The sequence below is a fragment of the Scyliorhinus canicula genome, chromosome 19 (assembly GCF_902713615.1).
Source record: "Scyliorhinus canicula chromosome 19, sScyCan1.1, whole genome shotgun sequence".
NCBI lineage: Eukaryota > Metazoa > Chordata > Chondrichthyes > Carcharhiniformes > Scyliorhinidae > Scyliorhinus > Scyliorhinus canicula.
In genome coordinates this window covers 11,147,694-11,155,995 of record NC_052164.1, presented here as the reverse complement: position 1 = coordinate 11,155,995, position 8,302 = coordinate 11,147,694, and the positions used below count along the sequence as shown (strand labels likewise).

The 8,302-nt window shown below is 41.2% G+C and overlaps 1 protein-coding gene across 1 annotated transcript in view; it reads left to right on the top strand.

Moving 5' to 3' along the window:
* LOC119954498 (F-box/LRR-repeat protein 20) overlaps positions 1–2,976 on the top strand; it is a 109,854-nt gene extending 106,878 nt beyond the window's left edge. The window contains exon 15 of the mRNA XM_038779785.1: positions 1–2,976. This exon is cut by the window's left edge and continues 486 nt beyond it. The gene's annotated coding sequence lies outside the window, so the exon portion shown is untranslated.
* Positions 2,977–8,302: the final 5,326 nt, after the last annotated feature.

The following is an 8,302-nucleotide window of genomic DNA, read 5'->3' as shown; positions in this document are numbered from 1 at the left end:
TCAAACAGCGTACTAACCCTTTTGCCCACTAGTCTCACTTTACACTGTAAAAGGAGGGGAGTTGTTCAATTCGATTCTTGACTCCAGAAGTTTTGTACAGAGTTTATTGTTGGTCCAAGCCTGCAGGATATCCTGCTATTCTTTCTGAGGAAGGGAAGCAGTTGTGATGGTGTTATTAGCAGTGCAATTCACTGGTTTATTCAGTATTGCACAGCTCAACCTAGAACTCTGTCCTCTGCATGGTAGCTGCTTTTCTTTGTTTTGTTTCAGTTTAAAGAAATCTCCTCATCTCTCCCCACCCGAACACATTAATGCCTTGCTTGGCATATGGAAGCACATAAGCAGCCAGTGTTGATATGCAAGTGGCACCCGTGGGTTTTGTCAGGTGTTGGAGCACGTTTGGGATAGTGGGCGTTCAGCCTCAAACCCAACATGATTTGATGTGGCCAGTGGCGCTGGGTAGAAATGCAGATCAGAAGCCCAAGGGGATGTATTTTAGTGACTGGGCAGCTGAAACCGAGTTTTATTCTGTCCTTTTATTCTGAGATCTGCAAACTCAGAACAGAGGAGAGAAAAAACCCTATACGGCTCAACATCGTCGGCGATTAGGTGCGAGTGTCAAAAGGAGATGGTGTTTTCTATAATTCAAAGAATACAAAACAACGGTTGTAGTACTTCTCTAGTCATTTCTATTTGACTAGGACTGTATAATTCTACATCGACACTCCCTAGCTTCTTGTTCTTTCTTCAGTTAAAGCACCAGAGAGCTGCACCAGCTTATGGAAGATTCCTTTCCATCTTCATAGGATCTATGATATGAAAGCACATCTCAAGATGTCGGGGCTAGAACCAAATACAAATACTATTTTAAAATGAAATTGAGCAATGAATACAGTCCCCTTTTGAAAAGAACTTTACGTTTTTAATTTCAGTGATTCGGGGGTGATGGTAAATCAAGACGTGTATCATTGTGCTCATATTTTACTGTTTTGCTGTGAGTTTACAGGAACTTGCTTGACGTTCTCTGATCAGTGACGCATCTCTGAACTAAACCTTCACTGCATAAATATCTTGAGAGCATTGACCTGGCAACACACCTGAAGCGGCTTGAGTTTATTTTAAGTCAAAGATCCCAGGGCCCATACCATCTGCTCTATAAACCTTTTGTCTTCTGGACATCACTTTTGATGAGCGGTTAAGTTATTCAAGGAAGTGAAGTATGCTATGGACTGGGTTTTTGGAAGGGTAAAGGTTGGAGCCATTTCTATATTTACGGTTTATCTCAGCGCTGTTTTATCAGTAAGTCTGGAATTATTGAGAAGTCATCCAAGTTCCTCCTGAATACAAAGGTGCAATATCTGTGGTAAAACCAGTCATGGAACATGCGAAGGACAATGATCCCAGTCCCTCCAAAAATGCCCTTTACAAATCAGTAGAACAGGGGATATATAGCAGAACAAATAACATTCTTTGCCGTAGATACATATTTCCCGCAATTGTATGCAAGATGAATGTAATGTTGAGAAAATTTGTATGTTATTGAGTTTATTTATATCCACTTTGCTATTCATATTTTTACATGTAAAAAATAATGTCTTTTTTCTACTAGTTAAGACCTGATTTTTAAAAATATTATACATCACTTCAGGGATGCTTCAAATTGGCTGCTGTAACTTTGGTGAGAGATCAGCATCTATACATTTCCATTTACACATAAGACGGGTTTACGTCGATTTTCTGATCAAAGATACAGCAGGCGATTGAGGGAATCAGTCATATTCTTGCCGGAGCACATTTTTGAAGTTCCTGCCTCTGTTCAAGACTGTTTCTGTTGATTCTGACTTATTTTCAGTTCACTTGTAGCTTCCCTTTACAACTTTGTGATTGGCCTAAACCGCTAGTTTTGTTTTGTCTTATACATTTTGTATCTCCCTATTCTGGATGTTGGGAATGCCTTTGTACTGATGGGCTTTTAAGCAACAACTGTTTGTATTGACAACTGGTTTGCATGCCACATTCGTAATATGTCCTGTGTTAACTATCACTACAAGTATTTTGTACGAGCTGGCAACCCTGCGTCGCCCAGTTAGTCCAGTACTACTTCCATTGGTGGGAAGTCTCGGAGGCTTTTGTTAATGGTATATCAGTTAGTTAAGAGAAAAAGACTGCATCTGCTTCCAGCATAATGCCGGCTATACATTCTGATCCTGGATCTTGGTGGGGCTAAGCAGTGCAGCAGAAAGCAGGTCTCTTAAACATAGAAGTTTTGCTTGGTTCTTCTGTTAAGTAGTTCCAGATTACAACTCCCGGTCTGATCAGTGTCCATGTAGGTTGTTGGTATGTCTGTTTTTCTCAGCGTCAAGGGATCTTTTACTATGTTAAATGCACTATATAAATGGAAGTTGTATTGTATGCTCTTTTTAATCTGGGTATAAGGTTATCTCAAAGGCACCTGCTGCCAATGACTCAATGATCCTTGCACCTATTCACCTAAAGCTGCTAACTTGGCCGCTGTTGTGTCTTTTGCTAGAATCCCATCGAGGGCCAAACCTTTAGTGAATTGATAAGATATTCCGATGGCAACAGCCATTGGCACCAGTTTTGTCAGATACACTCCCATCTTTTTTGGCATAGCCTTCAGCATCTTGTGTTTGTTTTTATTGTCCTTTTGTACATTTGAGCATTCCCTGCTTCGGTCTGGGTATTGTTATACAATGGCTGGGCTGCCCAAATCCCAAAGGGAAACTTGGACAAGCTATCACAATGATTTGTTATTTGATTATGAGAAGGTATTTACACTGAAGTTAGCAGCAAAAATTGCAAACCACTTGTGGAGATTTTATCTTTCGATAAATTTAGAATGCCCAATTCATTTTTTCCAATTAAGGGGCAATTTAGCGTGGCCAATCCACCTACCCTGCACATCTTTGGGTTGTGGGGACAAAACCCACGCAAACACGGGGAGAATGTGCAAACTCCACACACACACTGACCCAGAGCCGGGATCGAACCTGGGACCTCGGCGCCGTGAGGCAGCAATGCTAACCACTGTGCCACCGTGCTGCCCTGTGCAAATTTTTAAATATTAAATGTAAACATTTATTTTTTTAAACTGTTAAATACACAAGATCACCTTTACACTTAATAGTAGTTCTGGAAACATTTCCCAAAAGGTTTCTGCTTAATTAAACTCCAAACTAAACACCCCTTTTAGGCAACAGCCCTCATGGATTTATTCTATTAATATTACCGTGAACTGGTAATTACCATTACTGTTGCAACATGGAAGTATTCCACAGACTTCTTTCTCTCACTCACACTAGAAAACCAAAAGCTTGTATCAAGATCTTGCAGACACAACATTTGTCTTCTGTGAGGATGGCTGCAGGTCTGTGTCAGCGCACAATGCCCTTCAGGCTCCCATCGCCACAGCTACCTACACAAACATCAATCTCTCTTCACATATATTTTTTCCCCCTTTCATCTTTAAATCTATTGTTTTTACATCCCTTTGGAAGTTCCCTTTCCCAGAATATGCAGACTAGTGATTTTATGGCTGGTAAAAATAAGCAGAATACTTTGCTTTATTCATTGACAGTTTTTGCCAATTATGCATTTTCCTTTTGAAATATGTCACACACATCTGCCTAATGCTGCTCACTGGTATCCCACCTTAGCACTGCTCATCTCGACATCAAAACACTTGCTTTCACACCTAACCCCTTTTTGATATTTTAACTTTGCATCTAACTGCCTTCAATTTAAGTAGTAACGGCCATTCACACGCACACATACACACAATATCACCGTATACCACAGTGATATTGGGAAAATACTGAAAAATATATTTTGTCACAGTATGTTGCACACCGTATTATCTGAACAGATCATTTGGAAGTTAAATCAGAGGAAGGATGATATTGAATGATGGAACAGACTTGAGGGGTTGAATGGCCCACTCCTATTCCTATGAGTTGTAATTGAAAGCTTTCTGTCTGATCGCAATCCAGTCTGGTTGGACATCCATAATAAATAAGTCCATTTTAAATTGGTGCTTTTACAGGCATAATGACGGGAACTTGTGTGCATTTCTGGATTGATAAACTGAGAAGTTTGTCCAATAATTATCTTGTTAACAGCAGTGTAACTCTGAAATACCACCAGAGTGGTCAAATTGATAAATGTATCAATTGGTAGGTTTTGTACCTATAATTAATATCTCAAATGGAACAGACTCACCAAAGCGGAATAAACGTGTCTTTAGCTAATGTGCACCTCCAGGGGTGCTTGGGCGAGTGGTCTTGGATCAGCTAATGAGAATCACAATGTATCTCCTCATAAACTTAATGCTAAATGATTGAAAGCTAATATGTCTGCCCAGAAATGCATCCAAATTGTTCTGTACCATGGTACCAAATGTTGGTGGATCAACTGTGTCGCTTGCAGTTTGTGGTTGTTACGCCAGGTAAGTGCATCTGGCATTTGCTGACTCCTGACATGGTTGTTATTCGAAGTATTATGGTCCAAGAATTGAATAGCAGTAGCTGGTACTGAAGCAGCATGTTGCTCTAATGGGCCAGTGCAAACATAGTCTATGTTTTTCACCAATGGCATCCTTTATCTTCCCCTATGTGATGGAGTCTAGCATTCTGGGTACGGTAGATCTAGCAAGGAGCTGTGACTTGTTTGCAAGATAAGTACCACAAACATTAGCCTTGGCCATCACCTGCAGTAAAAGCCCTACTGCACTTTAATATTTAAACTCTTTTGGGGCTTGGCTGGGTGTTGTAGAGGTATTGAAAAACAAAAGCAACAAGATCTTTGAATGTGGGCAATTTGAAACGTGGGTTGGCTGTCTTAAAGTGAGAAAGGTTCCCTGGCTGCTCAGTCACATGTACAAGCACATAACCTATGCTGTCATTCCCAGCACATACAGGATTTTCAACAGCAGGTGAATGGAAGGTGTCATGTCTGTCAGTGCAGCAGACCAGCACCATGGCATGCAATTTCTCTGGCTGGGTGTGGAGGATCCTGATCAGGATCTTATTTTTCTCTAAAGAAAGGTGCAGTATCAAGTCCAAATGACTAATAGACTTGCATGTGTAATTTATTAAATTAAGTGACATACCATATGATCTTAAGTTAAAATGCTCCGGCACATCTTCCCCTTGGAGCCTCCTGTGGCCCAGAGGGAGCGTGGCTTCTATACAGTGATAGAACTTGGAGCTCATGCAAGCTCTGTCTTATGGAAGAACTGACTAAGAATTATGTGGATGCGGTGAAGAATACGAACCCAAGGCATCAGGCCACCTTCTATCATAGATTAATAGAATTCCTACAGTGCCAAAGGAGGCCATTTGGCCCATTGAGTCTGCACTGACCCCAACTAAGCCCGCCCCCTGCCCCATTCCCCTTAAACCCATAACCTAACCTGCACATCCCTGGACACTGAGGGGCAAGTTAGCATTGCCCATCCACCTAATCTGCACTTCTTTGGACTGAGAGAGGAAACTCACGCAGACATGGGGAGAAAATGCAAATTCCACGCAGTCACCCAAGGCCAGAATTGACCCCGGGTCCCAGGCACTGTGTGGCAGCAGTGCTAACCACTATGCCATGTGCATCGCATCATGTGTTGGTTAAAAATATCATTGCAGAAAAGGAATGGTTAGGGTGAAGTAGCACTGAGGTGGGTGGAAATGAAGTACTTTTAAATGACTTTGCGCCTCCTAGATCAGATAAGTGGAGGATTTCCTCAGATAAAGCTTCTTTACAAAGTTGATTTGTACAGTGAGAGACATTGTAAAATGTGGGAATACGGCTGAAAAATCATCTTTCCAGTTCAGTGTTAATTTCACAACTTTCTGAAGATCACTATTGGAGCATGCGATATGGAAGTGTTACTGACATAGTTGCTGAGTGCTCTCCTAAATGGTGAAGGCACTATCAAGTTAATATTGTAGGAGATCTGATTTGTGGTATGCCTGGCTGTGCTTTCTCCAAAATGCAAATATTTGTTCAGCTTTTGAATTCAAACACACAAAACTTGCCCTTGATACTGAGTCAGTTTGTTCATCCTGGATATTAACTAGTTGACTTTTTTGTGTTATACTTCAATTGTCCAGCTGAAGCTGTATTTAGCGAGTAACCTTTTGTGGTGAGATCAGTTGGTCTTAATCTATAACTATTACAGCTGCAAAGCTTGCGATTTCTATTTGAAATCGAACAAATAGTTGGGCACATTGGAAATTGTGAATATCTCAGTGGAGCAAAATGCGAACATCTTAAGGTTGGACTTTTTTCTGGACGGGTGGGGTCTGTGCTGTAAGGAAACAGCCTTCTTGCAATGTGATGTCATGGAATAGCTCCAACTTAATGCCAGGCCTGAGGTGTTGCTGTCGGAATTAAGTGGCTTTTAAATCTTTTGCATTTAAAAAAAAAAAAAAAATTTTTTTTTAAAGAGTACCCAATCATTTTTTTTAACCAATTAAGGGGCAATTTAGTGTGGCCAATTCACCTACCCTGCACATCTTTGGGTTGTGGGGGCGAAACCCACGCAAACACGGGGAGAATGTGCAAACTCCATACGGACAGTGACCCAGAGCCGGGATCGATCCTGGGACCTCGGCGCCGAGAGACAGCAGGGCTAACCCACTGTGCCACCGTGCTGCCCAGAATCTTTTGCATTTTAACAGATTTGTTGAAGTGAACAAAATGTTATGAATTACAATTGGAGTTGAAATGAGAAAATGCCCTGCAATGTTGATTGGAACCATCACAAGTGCTGTAGAACAGCATTTTGGCCTGTAATTCTAAAGCATGTTGCCTGCCTATATTTTCAATGCTTTCAACTTCTAATGTCCATTGGTTTCTGAAAGAAAGTCTAATATTGTTGTCCTATGAATCCTCCCTTTCTGTCTTTTTTCTCTCTCTCCCCCCCCCCCCCCCCGCAAGAAAAATAACTTGTGTATGAATGAGACAATTGAATTGTGTTAACTGGACGATCAACTGGACCTGCATTTAGGCTCCAGGCCTGGGCCAGAAATGGAAACAAATCAGACAGGAAAGCCTCATTTCTGACCACCTTGCAATAATCTGTACTTTAGGGTCGGTGGGGGCCGGTTTAGCTCCGTTCACTGGACAGCTGGTTGGTGATGCAGAGAGAGGCCAACAGCGTGGGTTTGATTCCCTTACCAGCTTAGGTTATTCATGAAGGCCCTGCCTTCTCAACCTTGCTCCTCGCCTGAGGGGAGGTGATCCTCAGGTTAAATAACCACCAATCCCCCCCCCCACTCCCCCAAAGGAAAAACAGAATATGGTCATCTGGGACTATTGACAACTTTACTTTTTTATTTTACTTTAGGGTGGATGTTGAGTGAATAGACCTGACAGTGCGACCCATCATATTTAAACAACCAGTAGAGACTTGTGTGTGTTGAAAGCAGCTTGTGTGAGGGAACTATAACTCAGTTTGAGTCAAGCCATGAGGACCGATGGGGAGAGAACTGACAAACTGGAGTGAAATTGAAGATGCAGTGTAAACCTGTGTGTACACAGAAGCATTCTTGTGTTCACCTTTGGCACAAACTTAACTTCTCATAAACTGAGGACCGTACTGCAATGAACAAATTTAATGTAATGCAAAGAGTGGGTGAAAGGGTTAACCTGACCAGATGAAAAATTACTACCGTTTTAAAGCTACAGCATAATCTAAGGAGCTGAAACATTGTTTTAACGTGTCTGATGAAACAGATCAGATCATTTATTTATGCAAGGTGTAAGGCTACTTGAAGAAAAATCATTTTAAGAATGTACATATTTTGTATAAAGGAAGAAAAAAAAAATTTTTTTTAATTCAAAAGCGTGATGTGCGGCCTTAATCATCAAGGTTATTCTCTTTATAAATTATGTGAGAGATTGAAGTTATTGAGAATGTGACTCCTGGCAGATGTACTCTGGTCCCATGCCGCTACCTGTGGAAGGAATGATGATGCACGGCAGTAACTGGGAGTGGTTGGAGTGTACGCAAGTGTGTAGAACCATTTTTTTGCTGCATTTTTTTTTTACATTAGTGTTTTTTTCCTCCATGAAATCAGAATTAAACTAGTTTCAAACAGACCTGGTCCAGAGCCAGTTTACAGTGAGGCCTGTATGGTTACCCAGCAAAATAATGCTAGAGGTTGTTCCCTGTTGTTAAACTGGTGTGTGATAAGTTAATTCCTTCTGTGTAGTTCATGTCTGTCACACCCAATGGGAGTGTCCACAGATTGGATGCATATAAACCTGTGATTAAATGTTTGTT